The 19,375-nt window shown below is 38.5% G+C and overlaps 10 non-coding genes and 1 pseudogene across 10 annotated transcripts; 4 read left to right on the top strand and 7 right to left on the bottom strand.

The window, feature by feature from the left end:
• Nucleotides 1-1,228: 1,228 nt before the first annotated feature.
• Nucleotides 1,229-1,301, bottom strand: trnav-uac (transfer RNA valine (anticodon UAC)). Its single transcript has one exon. It is a non-coding gene; the product is annotated as a tRNA-Val (tRNA).
• A 4,169-nt stretch (nt 1,302-5,470) lies between these two features.
• trnav-uac (transfer RNA valine (anticodon UAC)) lies at nt 5,471-5,543 on the bottom strand. The gene has a single exon. It is a non-coding gene; the product is annotated as a tRNA-Val (tRNA).
• Nucleotides 5,544-7,326: 1,783 nt separating this feature from the next.
• On the bottom strand, nt 7,327-7,437 carry trnal-caa (transfer RNA leucine (anticodon CAA)). The gene is made up of 2 exons: nt 7,400-7,437; nt 7,327-7,372 (listed from the first exon to the last, which is right to left on the bottom strand). It is a non-coding gene; the product is annotated as a tRNA-Leu (tRNA).
• Nucleotides 7,438-7,784: 347 nt separating this feature from the next.
• On the bottom strand, nt 7,785-7,857 carry trnak-cuu (transfer RNA lysine (anticodon CUU)). Its single transcript has one exon. It is a non-coding gene; the product is annotated as a tRNA-Lys (tRNA).
• Nucleotides 7,858-8,192: 335 nt separating this feature from the next.
• On the top strand, nt 8,193-8,266 carry trnai-aau (transfer RNA isoleucine (anticodon AAU)). Its single transcript has one exon. It is a non-coding gene; the product is annotated as a tRNA-Ile (tRNA).
• A 170-nt stretch (nt 8,267-8,436) lies between these two features.
• Nucleotides 8,437-8,518, bottom strand: trnas-uga (transfer RNA serine (anticodon UGA)). Its single transcript has one exon. It is a non-coding gene; the product is annotated as a tRNA-Ser (tRNA).
• Nucleotides 8,519-10,670: 2,152 nt separating this feature from the next.
• Nucleotides 10,671-10,849, top strand: LOC131703493 (small nucleolar RNA U3; annotated as a pseudogene).
• Nucleotides 10,850-11,527: 678 nt separating this feature from the next.
• trnal-cag (transfer RNA leucine (anticodon CAG)) lies at nt 11,528-11,609 on the top strand. The gene has a single exon. It is a non-coding gene; the product is annotated as a tRNA-Leu (tRNA).
• A 552-nt stretch (nt 11,610-12,161) lies between these two features.
• trnat-ugu (transfer RNA threonine (anticodon UGU)) lies at nt 12,162-12,243 on the bottom strand. Its single transcript has one exon. It is a non-coding gene; the product is annotated as a tRNA-Thr (tRNA).
• Nucleotides 12,244-13,302: 1,059 nt separating this feature from the next.
• Nucleotides 13,303-13,508, top strand: LOC131703591 (small nucleolar RNA U3). Its single transcript, XR_009310030.1, has one exon. It is a non-coding gene; the product is annotated as a small nucleolar RNA U3 (small nucleolar RNA).
• Nucleotides 13,509-14,225: 717 nt separating this feature from the next.
• Nucleotides 14,226-14,336, bottom strand: trnal-caa (transfer RNA leucine (anticodon CAA)). The gene is made up of 2 exons: nt 14,299-14,336; nt 14,226-14,271 (listed from the first exon to the last, which is right to left on the bottom strand). It is a non-coding gene; the product is annotated as a tRNA-Leu (tRNA).
• Between the last annotated feature and the right edge of the window lie 5,039 nt (nt 14,337-19,375).

The raw sequence follows: 19,375 nt of genomic DNA on the forward strand, positions 1-19,375 counted from the left end.
GTAGTTTTTTTCTCTTTTTCATAGCGCACGGGCGGCAATGTCAAACGCGGTAGTTTTTTTTTTTTTTTTTTTTTTTTTTTACTGCTCGGCAATAAAAACAAGAGGATAAAACATCTCCATCCGCTGCCACCAAATCTCTGTAGCGTGGTCTTTGGAATAATTATCAGGCACAATATATACAGTCAAATCTCAGAGAGGTAAGTTTATTTATTTTTCTTCTTGATACAGCAGTCGTGTAGATTTAGCAGGGCAGACTTGAAACCGAGAACATGGCCGCTTGTTTATCTCTCGTTCGCTTACAGCGTATGTAAATATATATATATATATATATATATATATATATATATATATATATATATATATATATATATATATATATAATTATTTAGTAAACAAACTACACTCACAAACTCCTGATGTAGACAGGCTTCGGTAAGGAAGATGAGGGTTTCTTCTTGTTTACTGTTTCTGCCTAACCCGTGGCTATTTATTTCAAACTCACAGTATTACGAGAGTGAATGAGCTTCTCGTTAACTAGTGTCTGACGTCACCTTCTTCTTCCTCACTAACTTCCCGTCTACCCCCGAAATCTAGAGTCTCTAAACGGCCAAAATGCTACATATAGAATTAAACACAAATGAACTGAAATATACTGCTTACATTTTTCCAGTTATAGTAATAATAAGTCCTGCGTTAACCTAAAGTTTATTATATTGTTAATTCCCAACTTATATATATATATATATATATAATAATTCTGCTGTTTTTAATTCTACACATGGTAATGCCGATGCTGATACTTGGAAAACACTCGGTATCACCAGGGTTATAGGAAACAGCCGACTCTATACGTGTTCGTAGCCAGCAGGGCTATGAAGTTGTCGCAAGTGTGTTTGATTCTCAGCTTTAAAAGTAAAGAAAACATTAAACAACTAGTTTAAATCAGTAAAACTAGTATTTAACTAGGATTCTCTCAGCGCGTCTCCTTTGAATGCGCACTGGCACAAATGGGCTTTGATCGTCTAATTACGTGGCAGAATGCAATAATGTATTGGGTTAATTTACCAACAAAAGAAACATAAACAAACGTGTATGTATTTATTTGTGAATAAACTATCCTGCTTCTACGATGGGACCAGGGATCTTACATCGGCAATCGAATGACAGGCCAACCCCAGAGAGACTTTGTCTTGACCAGGGATTGATATAATTTTAAAACAAACTGCAGTGGTTCCACTGAGGATCGAACCCAGGGCCTTCTGCGTGTAAAGCAGACGTGATAACCACTACACTATGGAACCTTGTCAGCACTGTGGTGGTGCTCCTACATTATTGTCTACATGCAGCATCTCAAATAATTGCAATCATTTATCAGACACTTCGGCGATGTCTTTTTAAGAATTAACCCTGCCAATCCTAACTCAGGCCAACATTCAATCAATTAATCATATATATTTTCTATAGCGCCCCATATGCGCTTCAAAAAATCTATTTGAAAACGAAAATATCTAATTGTAAGCCTGGTCGAACAAAATAAGTCTTCTGTGTAATTTTAAACAAAGAGCGCTTTCCACAATTTAAGATGCTTTCGAGAGACAGAATATTGGAATTGGCTGCCGAAACTGGGGAATAAAACTGCCTGTGATCAAAGTGGGCAGAAAAGTTGCATACTTTGCATAACGTATTTGGGAGAAAAGAAAACGGATCATCTCTGATTTACGACGTTTCCAATGTTTTGCCCGGCCACTGCCGTGTGGCTGGTTAAAACGATGAGTTCAGTTTTTTTTCTGCTGCTTGGTAATTCAGTTATGCTGCAACAGCAGCAGAGTGGCGCAGCGGAAGCGTGCTGGGCCCATAACCAAGAGGTCGATGGATCGAAACCATCCTCTGCTAGCTTGTTTTTCTTCTGTTTGCAAAGCAGTTTTTCTAAAATATTAACTGAAGGCAAGACTTCGTATTATATTCGAAATCAGGGAAATGTGCACATTACTGGACACATTTAAATTGACAACTGACCTTGAAAACGTTAGGTTTTCTATCAAATTCGTTTCTTTACAAATGACATTGCTTTCTTTTCTTTTTAAATTGTTCCCAGAAAGACCAAAAGATAAAGCCCTTGGGAATACGTCAATATTGCCAGCTCCTGCATATGTCAGCTCTTGAACTCTCTTAAAAATTGAGCTCTAAAACGTTTGCTTTGCAAGTTAATTAACAACCGTAACACTCAATAGCGTTTAATCCATGCGTTAATTAAATTCGGTTATTGATTTGTTCACATATTACAATGCTGTTTTCAGGATTCCCGCATATTCTGAACATGCACAATGTAATATGGCAATGGAATGACAGGGAAACCACTGCTTTTTTCCCTCTGGTCGTATTTTGTCACGCTGACTACTATCCATATGAAAGTGCCGCAGTCACCTAAAGGATAAGGCACTAGCCTCCTAAACCAGGGATTGTGGTTTTGTCAATGTTTTATTAAAAACAAACTGTGTGTATTTGTTCTTGGTCTGTGATATGTTTATAGAACTTGGTACTTTACACAAAGTAGTTTTGGCCAAGTAGTTTAGGTGATGGACTTAAAAGATGTTGGAGTTTCCCCGCTCATGTTCACATCCTGCTGACTATGTGCCCCTTTTTTATGTTTTCTTTGTTAATTTCTAAAGGTCTGTTAAGCTTTAAGGCATCAATCATTACTTGCTGTACTTTAAGTTTCTTCAAAACTAGTATTTGTAGAGCTGTTTTCAATATAACATGCAAGGAAGTGTTAATATGACTTTATTACCCAACTATGTCATTGAAGACTGGCCAACATTAATTTGGGAGTCACTTTAATTTATTGTGCAGTATCAAATGAAACATAAAAAAGAATCACAATACAATAAATCTCTGTTTGATCGCTATTTAATCGATATGTCGTGTAGGCTAAATTGTTTAAATAAATGCACGGAAACATTCAAATCCAAACACGTTAAAAAACAAAATAGTGCGGAATAGAAACAAAGAAGGCTTTGACCTCGACGTGATTTGAACACGCAACCTTTTGATCTGGAGTCAGACGTGCTACCGTTGCGCCACGAAGTCCCGGCATACTACATGCTTGTTATGCAATGCTAGAGTGCACAGCAAGCATGCCAAACGCATGGTAATGCCGATGCTGATACTTGGAAAACACTCGGTATCACCAAGGTTATAGGAAACAGCCGACTCGATAAGTGTTCGTAGCCAGCAGGGCTATGAAGTTGTCGCAAGTGTGTTTGATTCTCAGCTTTAAAAGTAAAGAAAACATTAAACAACTAGTTTAAATCAGTAAAACTAGTATTTAACTAGGATTCTCTCAGCGCGTCTCCTTTGAATGCGCACTGGCACAAATGGGCTTTGATCGTCTAATTACGTGGCAGAATGCAATAATGTATTGGGTTAATTTACCAACAAAAGAAACATAAACAAACGTGTATGTATTTATTTGTGAATAAACTATCCTGCTTCTACGATGGGACCAGGGATCTTACATCGGCAATCTAATGACAGGCCAACCCCAGAGAGACATTGTCTTCTGTAGCAAAATAGATTTTCTAAAATATTAACTGAAGGCAAGACTTTGTGTTATTACTTTTCAATTTTGTGTGTGTATTTTGTAATTGTTAAGGTGTTGAAACGGCAGGTATGCAGTTTACCTGACTCTACCCATAGAGGACCAATACATTTATTAAAACAAAAAAAAATATCTGAACACAAGCTTTGTTTATTTAATCTGATACCTTACATCTAGACTTAACTGTTACGGTTAACAAAATTAGAGTAAATTATCATAACAATAGAGTTAAAAGAAAATTCAAATAACATGCCAGTTAAAAATGCGCCAAAAATGACAAAGTAGTCTCAGATTAGGACAATGGCACTTAACGGGTAAGAAACACATTTGCAGCAAAACCCTTGAAATCACCAGAGCCTTCCTCCTCCTGAATACTATGTAGGTGGGCGGGGACTGAAACCTCCCCCGGCTAGAAAGATTGGTCACATACTGGTAGAAACTCAGAAAAAAGACAACATCACGCCTACAATTGCTCACTTGTTAAAATCAATAAGCAAATTTCAAATTGGTCATTGCTAATGCTAAAGCAATTTAAGAACACTTTAAATACGGCTTGACTAATATAAAAATATAGTAATTTGATTTGCACTACGCAGGACAATATTGATCTTAAATAAAAACATTACATCTGAAAATAACTTGTGCTTACCCCCACTTACAAGGAAGCTGTCAACCTTTGTATTCGTACTCATAACGTGTTAGAAAATGTAAACAGCAGTTGGAGAATACCGAAGTCGATCATCCTAGCATGTTAAACGAGGGCATTTCTCATGTAAGCTACTTCCACTAATAGATCGTTTATACTGTTCTCAATGGTCCGCATTGAAACCGAGAACATGGCTGCTTGTTTATCTCTCGTTCGCTTACAGCGTATGTAATATATATATATATATATATATATATATATATATATATATATATATATATATATATATATATATATATATATATATATATATATATATATATATATATATATATAATTATTTAGTAAACAAACTACACTCACAAACTCCTCATGTAGACAGGCTTCGGTAAGGAAGATGATGGTTTCTTGTTGTTTACTGTTTCTGCCTAACCCGTGGCTATTTATTTCAAACTCACAGTATTACGAGAGTGAAAGCTTCTCGTTAACTAGTGTCTGACGTCACCTTCTTCTTCCTCACTAACTTCCCGTCTACCCCCGAAATCTAGAGTCTCTAAACGGCCAAAATGCTACATATAGAATTAAACACAAATGAACTGAAATATACTGCTTACATTTTTCCAGTTATAGTAATAATAAGTCCTGCGTTAACCTAAAGTTTATTATATTGTTAATTCCCAACTTATATATATATATATATATATATATATATATATATATATATATATATATATATATATATATATATAATAATTCTGCTGTTTTTAATTCTACACATGGTAATGCCGATGCTGATACTTGGAAAACACTCGGTATCACCAGGGTTATAGGAAACAGCCGACTCTATACGTGTTCGTAGCCAGCAGGGCTATGAAGTTGTCGCAAGTGTGTTTGATTCTCAGCTTTAAAAGTAAAGAAAACATTAAACAACTAGTTTAAATCAGTAAAACTAGTATTTAACTAGGATTCTCTCAGCGCGTCTCCTTTGAATGCACACTGGCACAAATGGGCTTTGATCGTCTAATTACGTGGCAGAATGCAATAATGTATTGGGTTAATTTACCAACAAAAGAAACATAAACAAACGTGTATGTATTTATTTGTGAATAAACTATCCTGCTTCTACGATGGGACCAGGGATCTTACATCGGCAATCGAATGACAGGCCAACCCCAGAGAGACTTTGTCTTGACCAGGGATTGATATAATTTTAAAACAAACTGCAGTGGTTCCACTGAGGATCGAACCCAGGGCCTTCTGCGTGTAAAGCAGACGTGATAACCACTACACTATGGAACCTTGTCAGCACTGTGGTGGTGCTCCTACATTATTGTCTACATGCAGCATCTCAAATAATTGCAATCATTTATCAGACCCTTCGGCGATGTCTTTTTAAGAATTAACCCTGCCAATCCTAACTCAGGCCAACATTCAATCAATTAATCATATATATTTTCTATAGCGCCCCATATGCGCTTCAAAAAATCTATTTGAAAACGAAAATATCTAATTGTAAGCCTGGTCGAACAAAAGAAGTCTTCTGTGTAATTTTAAACAAAGAGCGCTTTCCACAATTTAAGATGCTTTCGAGAGACAGAATATTGGAATTGGCTGCCGAAACTGGGGAATAAAACTGCCTGTGATCAAAGTGGGCAGAAAAGTTGCATACTTTGCATAACGTATTTGGGAGAAAAGAAAACGGATCATCTCTGATTTACGACGTTTCCAATGTTTTGCCCGGCCACTGCCGTGTGGCTGGTTAAAACGATGAGTTCAGTTTTTTTTCTGCTGCTTGGTAATTCAGTTATGCTGCAACAGCAGCAGAGTGGCGCAGCGGAAGCGTGATGGGCCCATAACCCAGAGGTCGATGGATCGAAACCATCCTCTGCTAGCTTGTTTTTCTTCTGTTTGCAAAGCAGTTTTTCTAAAATATTAACTGAAGGCAAGACTTCGTATTATATTCGAAATCAGGGAAATGTGCACATTACTGGACACATTTAAATTGACAACTGACCTTGAAAACGTTAGGTTTTCTATCAAATTCGTTTCTTTACAAATGACATTGCTTTCTTTTCTTTTTAAATTGTTCCCAGAAAGACCAAAAGATAAAGCCCTTGGGAATACGTCAATATTGCCAGCTCCTGCATATGTCAGCTCTTGAACTCTCTTAAAAATTGAGCTCTAAAACGTTTGCTTTGCAAGTTAATTAACAACCGTAACACTCAATAGCGTTTAATCCATGCGTTAATTAAATTCGGTTATTGATTTGTTCACATATTACAATGCTGTTTTCAGGATTCCCGCATATTCTGAACATGCACAATGTAATATGGCAATGGAATGACAGGGAAACCACTGCTTTTTTCCCTCTGGTCGTATTTTGTCACGCTGACTACTATCCATATGAAAGTGCCGCAGTCACCTAAAGGATAAGGCACTAGCCTCCTAAACCAGGGATTGTGGTTTTGTCAATGTTTTATTAAAAACAAACTGTGTGTATTTGTAATATAAAAATATAGCAATGTCTTTTGCACTACGCAGGACTAGATTGAGTTTAAAATAGACATTACATCTGAAAATAACTTGTGCTTACCCCCACTTACAAGGAAGCTGTCAACCTTTGTATTCGTCCTCATAACGTGTTAGAAAATGTAAACAGCAGTTGGAGAATACCGAAGTCGATCATCCTAGCATGTTAAACGAGGGCATTTCTCATGTAAGCTACTTCTACTAATAGATCGTTTATACTGTTCTCAATGGTCCGCATCCCAGCCTGAGACCACGATCCAGTGGCAGTGGGAGATGTTTTTCAAAGTAATATGTTATTTGAAATATTAAAACAATCTTTAGTTAAATAACACATGTTTCTACACAAAATATTTTTCAGTGACTTCGACAAGCAGCCAGTTTACAACAATAATGCAATCTGTGTTAGGAACGCTATTTTAGTCCAATTTAAAATGGAAATTAAAATGGTATTGAGTGCTGACAAGAGTTTGGTATCAGCTGTTGATTTCCTTGAAACAATCTTTTATAGTAAAATGAACACATTTATTCATTTAAAAAATAAGTAAAAGTGAACTGTCAGAAGTGGGATTTGAACCCACGCCTCCATTCGGAGACCAGAACACACAATTCTTTGGAAAGACAACGTCCTTGAGTCTGGCGCCTTAGACCACTCGGCCATTCTGACAAGCTGCGTTTGCTTTAGTAGAAAACCGCATTATTTCATTTCAGCACAGACTAGGGTTGTCTATTGTATCAAGGCCCTATGGGGTTTATTACGCATATACTAACTTGCTCCATGAATGATGTAATGACAAGTGTAAAAAAAGAAACAGATTGAAGCCAACCCACGAAAGTAAGATTCTTTATTTCAATATCGGTATAGCTTTAAAGGATGCACGCATTTTACAATAGCAATTGCTATATGACAATGACCAATAAGTAATTGTGTTGCAATACTTTATACAATGTGAACAGAATCAGACATTGCTCCGTTGCCTCAAAGAAACATCTACAATTTGTATTTAAAAAGGACACCCAACGTGGGGCTCGAACCCACGACCCTGAGATTAAGAGTCTCATGCTCTACCGACTGAGCTAGCCGGGCTGATGGTAGAAAGTTTCATTCTTTAAGGCGGGGTGAGAGAGGAAGTACCGACAGGTGCGTGGGACCTGAGATTCGGTTATCTGCTGCTGTAGATGAGTGTTCTGGAGACGCGCTGTTTCTGTGTCTGCGGTGTAACAGCCGTGTGAGTATATTCCAAAAGTAAAGTGTTGGATAATTCGAGAGCTAGTCTGTTGAATAAAGCTCTGAGACGTGTGGTTAAATCCCGGTCTCATCAATTTTGTTTTGTTAGATTAAAAGTGTTCCAGCAGCAGGTAAATGTCCCCACACCGCAGGGCTTATTTTCCTCGGGTTCTAGTATCAAGTTTTGAGTGTGTGGCCGGTTAGCTCAGTTGGTTAGAGCGTGGTGCTAATAACGCCAAGGTCGCGGGTTCGATCCACGTACGGGCCATGGCTTTTCTTCTTTAAAGAAACCACAGGATTTGTAATGGTGCCAAAATGAACAATCTTTAACAAAATGAACCGAAGCGATATGAAGTACAACCAGTAGTATTTCAGACTTCCTGAGCTTTAAACATGTATTAACAATGAACACATACAATCAATTAAAAACAAAGCTTACGTAGTCGGCAGGATTCGAACCTGCGCGGGTAAACCCCAATGGATGTCAAGTCCATCGCCTTAACCACTCGGCCACGACTACATGCTCGCACCGTTAGTTGTGAAAATATCCAAAAGAAGTAAACGGCTCCCGCAGTAATGCTGTAGATGGCAGTATAGGCTAACTAATGAACCCAAGTCAAATGCCTTTGTTGAAACTTTGTCAGATTTGTACAAGGCAAGCACACGTGGGAAAAGAAAATACAATATACTTTCTGTTAACGTTCATAATAATGAATACATCTTTATTTCAAAATACGTAGCTATTTAACTGATCTTTTCAAAACACCCCCATCCACAAAAACAAAGTAGTTATTTATTTCAACTGAAAAACTGACTTGCTTCATGGCTGCTGCCAGAGCACTCGAGAACGTTCTGGCTAGCGTGAGCGGACTAAGCAGATAACAAGATCTACAAAATATCACATGCCATTAAAACTTACCATAATTATGTTAATTTTATTATTTATTTAGCAGACGCCTTTATCCGTGGCGACTTACAGAGACTAGGGTGTGTGAACTATGCATCAGCTGTAGAATCACTTACATTTACATCTCACCCGAAAAACGGAGCACAAGGAGGTTAAGTGACTTGCTCAGGGTCACACAATGAGTCAGTGGCTGAGGTGGGATTTGTGCCGGGGGACCTCCTGGTTACAAGCCCTTTATCTTTAACCACTGGACCACACAGCCTAATATAACAAAATCAAACCCCAGATGGGACTCGAAACCACAATCCATGGCTTAGAAAGCCAGTGCCTTATCCATTAGGCCACAAGGGCTGACACGAAAAGCTCATTTGGTAGTAATAAAGAAAGTGGGAACAATAGTATCGTGGTTTAATACATCATATCCAAGCCATCGTTGGTGTTCAAACACAGCAGAGTGTTACATTGGGAAAGGGCCGTACTTGTCAGTACGTATTTGACATTCATGTGGGGAGATTTAAGATTGTGAAGAAGTTTAAATATGCTGCGTATTTGCGCATTGGGAACCTTACATAATTAGGTTTTTGATTAATGCCACTTTCTTACGGACAGTAATCAAGGTGACGATACAAGACCAGAGACAATTAAGCAGTTATTTTCCTGTCCTTTCATTACCATATTCTAGTGTGCTTGTTCAGAATATGCGTGAATCGTGAAAACGTCTTGCCAATATGTGAACAAAGCCAGCATTCACTTTATTGATCACCATGTGGATTAACCGCTATTGGAACACGGATGATTGTGTTAAAGATGTTAATAGACTTTTAATGTACACGTTTTAGAGCTAAACGTTTGTTGAGACAGTTCAAGCGCTGTAGCAGTGTTTAACTATTTCCTGGATGTTTGCCTTTTGGTCTTACTCTGGAAAAAGTAATAATAATAATAAAAAGTAGGCAAAACCATTTTTTGAGAAACCGCATTTGGGAGAAAAACTAACAGTTTGGAAACACATTTGCAAAGGCATTGGATTCTATTGTGGTGTTTCCGAACTGTTGAACGTTTCTCATTACATGCAGGTTTACTGGCTTGACAAAAAGGCGATTGACGAAAAGAATGCTGTCTCGATCGCAAAATCGCGTCAAGCTGAAATAGCTCAGTTGGGAGAGCGTTAGACTGTAACGGTCCCTGCTTCGATACCGGGTTTTTGTAAACAGCACGACTAGGGTTATTTGTTCTTAATTAATTTTTTGAATTAAAAAAACAGCACACTTTTTCTTTAGTGTAATTGGAGGAAATAAAAATGTATTATAGTGCCATTTTCTAATGCGATAAAGAAATGCAAAAAGCATCATCTCTGCGTGGGCTTGAAACACCAAAATTTCGATTAACAGCCGAACGTGCTAACCGATTATGGTGTTTTATTAGATAACACCCTGGGAGCTCAACAGAACAGTGTGTAAGCATATTGCTAAAATGGAAACCAAATATACACGATTCAAATGGGAATCGTATTCAGATTTTAAGCACAAATTTGATAGACTTCACAGTGCAAAGGAGGAAGGCAGACAATGCAAATGAGGCAACTGGCTCCTACTTTTTAAATCATATGAGAAACTTGAACCCAATTAAGCTTTTAACCGCCTGCAGTTTGGAATGAGTTTGAAATGTTGTTGTAACACCTCACTGGGCTAAGCAATTGCATTATATGAAAGTTCCTGTTAATTTCTCAGCGGCACAGCTGCCGGTGCCACTCAGAGTTGGAGGGAGATGGTCGGCCACTTGCCCATAAAACAATACTTTCAGGGATCCACGAGGAAGAGTGAGAGTGTTCACTTTTGAGCGTGAAGGAGGCAATGAGTGTTGTTTTTTGGCCAACTGCTCCCTGTTATTGATGACCCCTCCAGTGTTCCTTAGGGGGCTGGAGGAAGCGGACACGTTCTGAGTGGGTATCTTGCCTAAAGGTACGCAAGACGAACTACAGTTGCAAAGCACTGCTGCTTTTTCGACGATTGATTAAAACTATCAATCTGACTGAAAACACGGATCACATTAATTGTGATCGGTTTGATACCAATAGGCTTACATGGCAGGTATTGTGTATAGACAATGTCATATACACAGAAATGAACACGGACAGTGTTTATTAAGGGCTGACTCATTGAAACGTTCGAGAGATCTCGGTGTACTGGACAAATATACTGGATTTTTTCCATGTCGTAATTGTGCCGCCTGTGATAATGCGTTTGAAACTAGAGATAATGTGAGATAATATCTGTTACTGGCGGATAGTTTACAAATGTACTCAATTATGTTACAACTTTTGTGTCTACGAAACATATCTGTAACATTTATGTAATGCCTGTGTGGTTTTTTCATGAAGTTAATTTGCTAACAGACTGTTCTGATTTGTTTCTAACCGTGAAGCGATCGCTCTGTTTGCCGTATATTTTCTGTCTGTAAGAGGAGTGTCCTTGTGATCCCATATAGAATGCAACGAAACAGGTCGCCCTCCTTAATATAAACAGATAAAGAATAAGTTCACGCACACACAAGGTGATTTACTGTAGCGTCAGGCATTGGAGGTTCAGCAGTGTACTGCAGTGTTGTGCAAAGTCGTCGGTGTAAGTCAGGATGGCCGAGCGGTCTAAGGCGCTGCGTTCAGGTCGCAGTCTCTCTGGAGGCGTGGGTTCGAATCCCACTTCTGACAAATCTGTTTGTTTATTTATTTCTTAAAACGTCCACCGAATGCTTGGTAATTTGATTTGTTTTTCTTGTTAGTATTCAAATCACAAGGTCGTTAAATGAGAGAAAGTCACCGCAAGCCTGCACCTCACCACATCCTTCACACTGTTAAACTGCCTCATTATGACGAGGCCTCTAATTATGCCTTTCCAATACTTTGAATGTGTTATTGTTCAGTTTAACATGAGAACATCTTGGTAGAACACATAATGTCCGCAGGACTTATTTTCCTCGGCTTCTAGTATCAAGTTTTGAGTGTGTGGCCGGTTAGCTCAGTTGGTTAGCTCAGTTGGTTAGCGCGTGGTGCTAATAACGCCAAGGTCCCGGGTTCGATCCCCGTACAGGCCACGGCTTTTCTTCTTTAAAGAAACCACAGCATTTGTAATGGTGCCAAAATGAACAATCTTTAACAAAATGAACCGAAGCGATATGAACTACAACCAGTAATATTTCAGACTTCCTGAGCTTTAAACATGTATTAACAATGAACACATACAATCAATTAAAACAAAGCTTACGTAGTCGTCAGGAAACGAACCTGCGCAGGGAAACCCCAATGGATTACAAGTCCATCGCCTTAACCTCTCGGCCACGACTACATGCTCGCCCGGTTAGTTGTGAAAATATCCAAAAGAAGTAAACGGCTCCCGCAGTAATGCTGTAGATGGCAGTATAGGCTAACTAATGAACCCAAGTCAAATGCCTTTGTTGAAACTCTGTCAGATTTGTACAAGTCAAGCACACGTGGGAAATAATAATACAATATCCTTTCTGCCAACGTTCATAATAATGAATACATCCTTATTTCAAAATACGTAGCTATTTAACTGATCTTTTCAAAACACCCATACACAAAAGCCTTATTTCTACTGAAAAACTAACTTGCTTCATGGCTGCTGCTACAGCACTCGGGCACGTTGTGCCTAGCGTTAGCGGACATAGGAGATAAGAAGACCTACAAAATATCACGCGCTGCAGTTTTTCAGTCCGGGGATTATTACTAATTAGCAGACTGTGCATTAAAATACACATGCATGGTGGGCGTCTCTGTTACAAAGAATTGTCACACTTTATATTTATCTCCATAATGCGCCGGGACAAAATACGCAGATACTTTAAAATTATTTGGAGAATGCGGGCATTGATCACGCTACTTCTCGCATGCTAAGCGAGCGCTCTACCATTTGAGCTAATTCCCCTTTAATGGTGCCAGGGATTCTCATAGGCTTCATCGCAGCTTGATACGAGCAAATCAGATTGTCAGTTGTTTTTTATTTTTATTTTGGTAATGTAGTCTGTGATTGCAAATTTAAAAAAATAATTTAATTAACTAAATAGCAAATATCTCGACTAGAGGTATGTTTTCAATTTCTTTAAAAAGTAGTGTCAGCTCGTTTATTCAGTCGCTTAGAAATCCACAATCTGTGTCCCGATGCAGCAGCGCTGTGTGCTGTGGCTCGAGCTTGTTTGACGAGGCAGACGATGCAAAAATGCCAATACTTGCTTTTGTATCACGCGACAAACTTAAGGTATGTTTTAACGGCTTGGCTGTCTCGGGTTAGTTTGTATTCTTAATGTAACACCTCGTTGTTGCCCAGTCATTGTTTCATATGAAGTAGAGCTTGCCAGTTGGGGGCGACGGTCTGCTAATAAAAGTTAAGACTATATTTGCAAGGTTCATTTCTAGAATGAAACACGTTTTGAAGGGGTTGGTCTCGGTATCCACCAGGAGGAGTGGCAGTGTTTTCTTCTGAGCACCGAGCTAACAATGAGTGTTGTTATCGGGAACCTACTCGCTGCAAGGAATGACCACTTCAATCTTCAGTCGGGGGTTGCTGAAGGAAGGGGACACATTTTGAGTGTGTATCTCATTCCGGTAGAAACGTAGAAAAAAGAAACCATCAAGCCCACAATTGTTCAGTTGTTTAAATCAATAACCACTTTTAAATTGATCATTGCTAATGTCAAAACAATTTAAGAACACTTTAAATAGGGCTTGACTAATATAAAAATATAGCAATGTCTTTTGCACTACGCAGGACTCGATTGAGTTTAAAATAGACATTACATCTGAAAATAACTTGTGCTTACCCCCACTTACAAGGAAGCTGTCAACCTTTGTATTCGTCCTCATAACGTGTTTAGAAAATGTAAACAGCAGTTGGAGAATACCGAAGTCAATCATCCTAGCATGTTAAACGAGGGCATTTCTCATGTAAGCTACTTCCACTAATAGATCGTTTATACTGTTCTCAATGGTCCGCATCCCAGCCTGAGACCACGATCCAGTGGCAGTCGGAGTTGTTTTTCAAAGTAATATGTTATTTGAAATATTAAAACAATCTTTAGTTAAATAACACATGTTTCTACACAAAATATTTTTCAGTGACTTCGACAAGTAGCCAGTTTACAACAAAAATGCAATCTGTGTTAGGAACGCTATTTTAGTCCGATTTAAAATGGAAATTAAAATGGTATTGAGTGCTGACAAGAGTTTGGTATCAGCTGTTGATTTCCTTGAAACAATCTTTTATAGTAAAATGAACAAATTGATTCATTTAAAAAATAAGTAAAAGTGAACTGTCAGAAGTGGGATTTGAACCCACACCTCCATTCGGAGACCAGAACACACAATTCTTGGGAAAGACAGCGTCCTTGAGTCTGGCGCCTTAGACCACTCGGCCATTCTGACAAGCAGCGTTTGCTTTAGTAGAAAACCGCATTATTTCATTTCAGCACAGACTAGGGTTGTCTATTGTATCAAGGCCCGATTGGGTTTATTACGCACATACTAACTTGCTCCATGAATGATGTAATGACAAGTGTAAAAAAAGAAACAGATTGAAGCCAACCCACGAAAGTAAGATTCTTTATTTCAATATCGGTATAGCTTTAAAGGATGCACGCATTTTACAATAGCAATTGCTATATGACAATGACCATTAAGTATTTGTGTTGCAATACTTTATACCATGTGAACAGAATCAGACATTGCTCCGTTGCCTCGAAGAAACATCTACAATTTGTATTTAAAAAGGACGCCCAACGTGGGGCTCGAACCCACGACCCTGAGATTAAGAGTCTCATGCTCTACCGACTGAACTAGCCGGAATGACGGGAGAAAGATTCTTTCTTTGAGGCGGGGTGAGAGAGGACGTACCGACAGGTGCGTGGGACCTGAGATTTGGTGTGCTGCTGCTGTAGATGAGTGTTCTGGAGACGCGCTGTTTCTGTGTCTGCGGTGTTACAGCCGTGTGAGTCTATTCCAAAAGTAAAGTGTTGGATAATTCGAGAGCTAGTCTGTTGAATAAAGCTCTGAGACGTGTGGTTAAATCCCGGTCTCATCAATTTTGTTTTGTTAGATTCAAAGTGTTCCAGCAGCAGGTAAATGTCCCCACACCTTTTTGTTCTGTTTACTTATGCTACACTGCTGCTAAACCTGAACGTTGCTGCTAATTATCTTAACTAAACTTGTATTGTTGTTGAATTGCTCTAATATAGTTAAACCTGTAATGTTGCAGCTAACGTTCCCTAATACTGTTAAAACTTGTGTGTATTAACAATCTGGCTTTTGTTGTTGAACCCTTGCTGGGAAGAGCTGTTTCCAATCACCTAGCACTCTTAAAGAAAAGTGTAATCGCTGCTATATGTTGGTCTAATACCCCATGCTTTTAAAATGTGTCTATTGGCTGGCTTTATTCAATTTCCCCTCCTTGTTTTTAGTACAACTTGAATACATTTTATTGTTAGTTATTTGAACTGATTTATGTGAATCATGGATCATTGTAATAAAGCTTTGTGAATTGTTATTCTGTTGTCATTCCTATTCTAAAACTTTTAATTAATTTTAGTAGTGTCGGTATTAGGACTCTCACTGGGTGTCACTGGGTGTGGCTGCTACAATCCCATATAGAATGCGACAAAACAGGTCGCACTCCTTCATATAAACAGAAAAAGAATAAGTACACGCACACACGAGTTGATTTACTGCAGCGTCAGACATCGGAGGTTCAGCAGTGTACTGTGTAACCCCCATGCTTCCTGTTTCCAAATATGGGTATCAGTGAGTCTGTTTCTTTAACACGACCCCCCCCTTCTGTGCCCGCAATAAACACGTGCACAGTCAGTTGCCTGCATGTTAATTTCCAATGTGCAAACGAGTGCTAGAGCTACCGTCCTAGGAATACATCTGAAATTTCTATATGCTGTATCTTCACTGTCCTGCATTGCTATTATATTTTATTAATAGGTAAGCGATTTCTCCTTACTTTGATTTTTTTATTGATTAAAAATAGCAGGATTTGCTGTAATAAAGCTTTAAGTAAAACTTTAAATAAATAAATAAGTAGTGTGGCCGCCATGTGGATGATTCTGTTCAATACAGCTTTGCAAATAAATATTTGAAGCGGCTATATTCTAATACTTATAAAAGAATAATATATTTTTTTATAATTGAGTGATTTCTGTTATTTACATAGGCAGTTGTGTTTCCCATTTTACTCGGTAAATAGAAAAAAAAGAGAATATTGTTTATACATTCGTCCGCCATTTTGACTGAACTGCAGTTAAATATAGTTCAAAACTTGAACGGTTTATAATATGTGTTTAAGATGTTCCAAATATACATTTGTCATTTATATAGTACCTTTGTATTGTATGGTTACTAAAAAAATATATATATATATATACACTTTAAATAAGTTTCCTTTTAATTATTGCACCACTTGTGTATTGTGTTTTACACAATCAGTTGCCTGCATGTTAATTTCCAATGTGCAAACGAGTGCTAGAGCTACCGTCCTAGGAATACATCTGAAATTTCTATATGCTGTATCTTCACTGTCCTGCATTGCTATTATATTTTATTAATAGTTCGTGGAGACCGGAGATTACGAAGAGTGGAGGACTTGATCCATTGCATCTACCGAGACGGCTTGTAATATTGCAGCGGGACTGTACAGTTCAGCAGAAGGACTTGTTTTTTTTTTATATTTAAGTCCTCCGGAGGTACTTTAGTCGTTGTGCACAACTGATAGAAACATTTTGTTTTATTCTATATTTTTATTTCCAATGTTTTTTTTTTTACTGTGAACAATATTGTAACAATTTTAATTGCTACATATATATTACTTTTATAAACATTTTCTTTTCATAAAGTATATTTGTTGTTGCTGAGTGATTCTTTATAATAAAGTAACCTGGTATAAATATATTAAGGCAACTGTATAACGTAAAGTACATTTTCTTAAGAAGGGTATACGCAGCATTAGAGAGAGATCTCCAGAATTTTCCCTGAACTTAATTCTCAATGTGACTCATTGTAATAGTGGGTTACATAAGTAGAAAAATTTGGCACCCAACGTGGGGCTGCGCCCCTTCTAGTAATCATTCATGTTCAAATTACTCAGCAACAATTAAAATTTGTTTTGAAATATATATGCAATAAGTTTAAAAAAAAAAAGTATATATATATATATATAATTTTTTTTTTACTTTAATTTCTCTAAGTAATGGAATTGTGCAAGCAGTATGAGTTTTGCCCTGATAGGTCCATACTTTTAGGTCATGTAGATCAAAGAGTCACCTATGCTGACATTAAGAATGCATTCAGTCCAGTTGGTGTTGTTACTAAAGTTCAGCGTTTAGTTGGACAAGTATCTGAAAGTGTACTTTGTGAGTTTGAGGAAGGTTTGTCTGTGTTTCTGTTAGATGATGAGCATGTTAGTCATGACTTCAGCAGTCGCTGGACAGTACAGCCTGTTTTATCAGATCAAGTTAGATTTAGCAACACTAGCACCATTTTGTTAGATGTGACTGATACTTTTCTGGAGCAGTTGGCAGCAATAGCTATCAAACATGGCACTGATGCTAAAGAATTAGAAAAGAGGGCATCCAAGCTGCTGTCTGATAAACTTAGTGGAAGCTATAAAGACTCTGAAGGGGTTAGTCCCTTGCCCAAGGTGTCTTTTGATTTCTCAAATGCTTTCACTCCTAAGCAGACATTTTCAGAACATTTTGAAACCTTTTCTTCACCCTCTCAACAGCCAAATGTGTACAGCAACCAGTCCACACCTATCTCCATTCCTAGTGATGTACAGAAAGTTGTAGTAGAGCATGTAGTGAAAACTGCGAGTGAAGGTGCATTTCTTAACAATGTCCGTTACAAGCTCAAGTGTTTTTCGGGCACTGCCAGTAAGCCAAGTAGTGAAGCAGACTATGAAACATGGCGCCGAAGTTCAGATTCGCCAGGTAATTAAAGATGTTGATCTCACTGCTAATGCAAAAAGACGCAAGTTACTGGAAAGTCTTTTACCCCCAGCTTTGAATGTTGCCCTATAAGCAGGAGAAGACGCAACTGCTGAGCAGTACTTTGAAGAGCTAGAGAAGGCTTATGGCAGTGTAGCAAGTGGCGAGGAGCTGTTTATACAGTTTATTGAGACACATCAAAATGCAACTGAAAAAGCATCAGACTATCTTCGTAGACTCCATGCTGTCCTGCAACGAGTAATGGAAAGGGATGGTTTAGTTGGAACACAACCTGATAAGCAACTGTTGAAGCAATTTATCAGGGGTTGTTGGGATGATACGTTAATAGACCGTTTGCACTTGAAGGACTTTCTGAGTGACATTTCTGAGCAGTGCTTATCATACTCAAAGGTTTTATTTGAGGTATGAGCTTTTGAGGAGGAGAAAGAGTCAAAAGAGACCAGAAAGAAGCGTCATCTTGGTGCAACACAGCCCAAGGTTTCTGCCAAGTCTGTTGGTGTTGGTGATAATATTAGTACTGTATCCCATACAGTTCCCGGTTCAACCAGCAGAGAAGAAGAGCTTGCCCAAAGGGTCCTACAGCTAGAAAAGGATTGGAAAAAAGCAAAGGTATCCTCAAGTACACATGGTGTGTCAAATACTAGTGGAGCCCCAGATACTGCAAGTAATAGGAGCAGCTCTGCTGAATTAAGAGAAAGGTCAGAAACCACAGTTAAGAAGGGACCCAATAGGATGGGGGCATTCTGCTATAATTGTGGCAAAGATGGACACACAATGGAAAAGTGCTCTAATCCAGTGAATGCAGTGCTGGTTCAGCAAAAGCTCAGGAATAGATGCGAGAACAGGGCTGCACAGCGCAGAGAAGCTTATACTCCATTGCATCCTTTAAACTAGATGGGTGTCTCTACAAGGGACAGATAGAGGCACTGAATTCATGTACACCCAGTCCCAAAACAACTCAAAAGCACAATATACCCAGTTTTCATAAAAGTTTACAGGGCGTACCTCCTGGTCTTGTTGGTGAGTCATGTCACACTGTTGCTTTTCTTGATGGTGTTCGTTGCCTCTGTTTAGTAGACACTGGATCACAGGTAACTTGCCTATCTGAGTCATTTTACCGTCAGTATTTGTCACAGCTCAAGTTAAGCTCGATACAAGACTTACTCTGTGTTGTTGGTGCGGGAGGTAGTACTGTTCCTTATCTAGGATTCATAGAAGTTAATGTGCAATTTCCTGAAGATGTTTGTGGCACAGAAAACAGCTTTTATGTGTTAGTTCTTGTTTGCCCTGACAATCAATGTAATACTACTGTACCTCTCTTAGTGTGAACAAATGTACTTAGGCATCTCATGCGTGAGTGTGAGGAGAAGGCTGGTGCGCAATACTTGAAGAGGCTGGCTATCCGCTGCGACTGGGCTGCTGCCTATACCAATACAATTGGTGAAGCCAATGCAAAAGCAAAAA

This window comes from Acipenser ruthenus, chromosome 32 (genome assembly GCF_902713425.1).
Source record: "Acipenser ruthenus chromosome 32, fAciRut3.2 maternal haplotype, whole genome shotgun sequence".
Classification (NCBI taxonomy): domain Eukaryota; kingdom Metazoa; phylum Chordata; class Actinopteri; order Acipenseriformes; family Acipenseridae; genus Acipenser; species Acipenser ruthenus.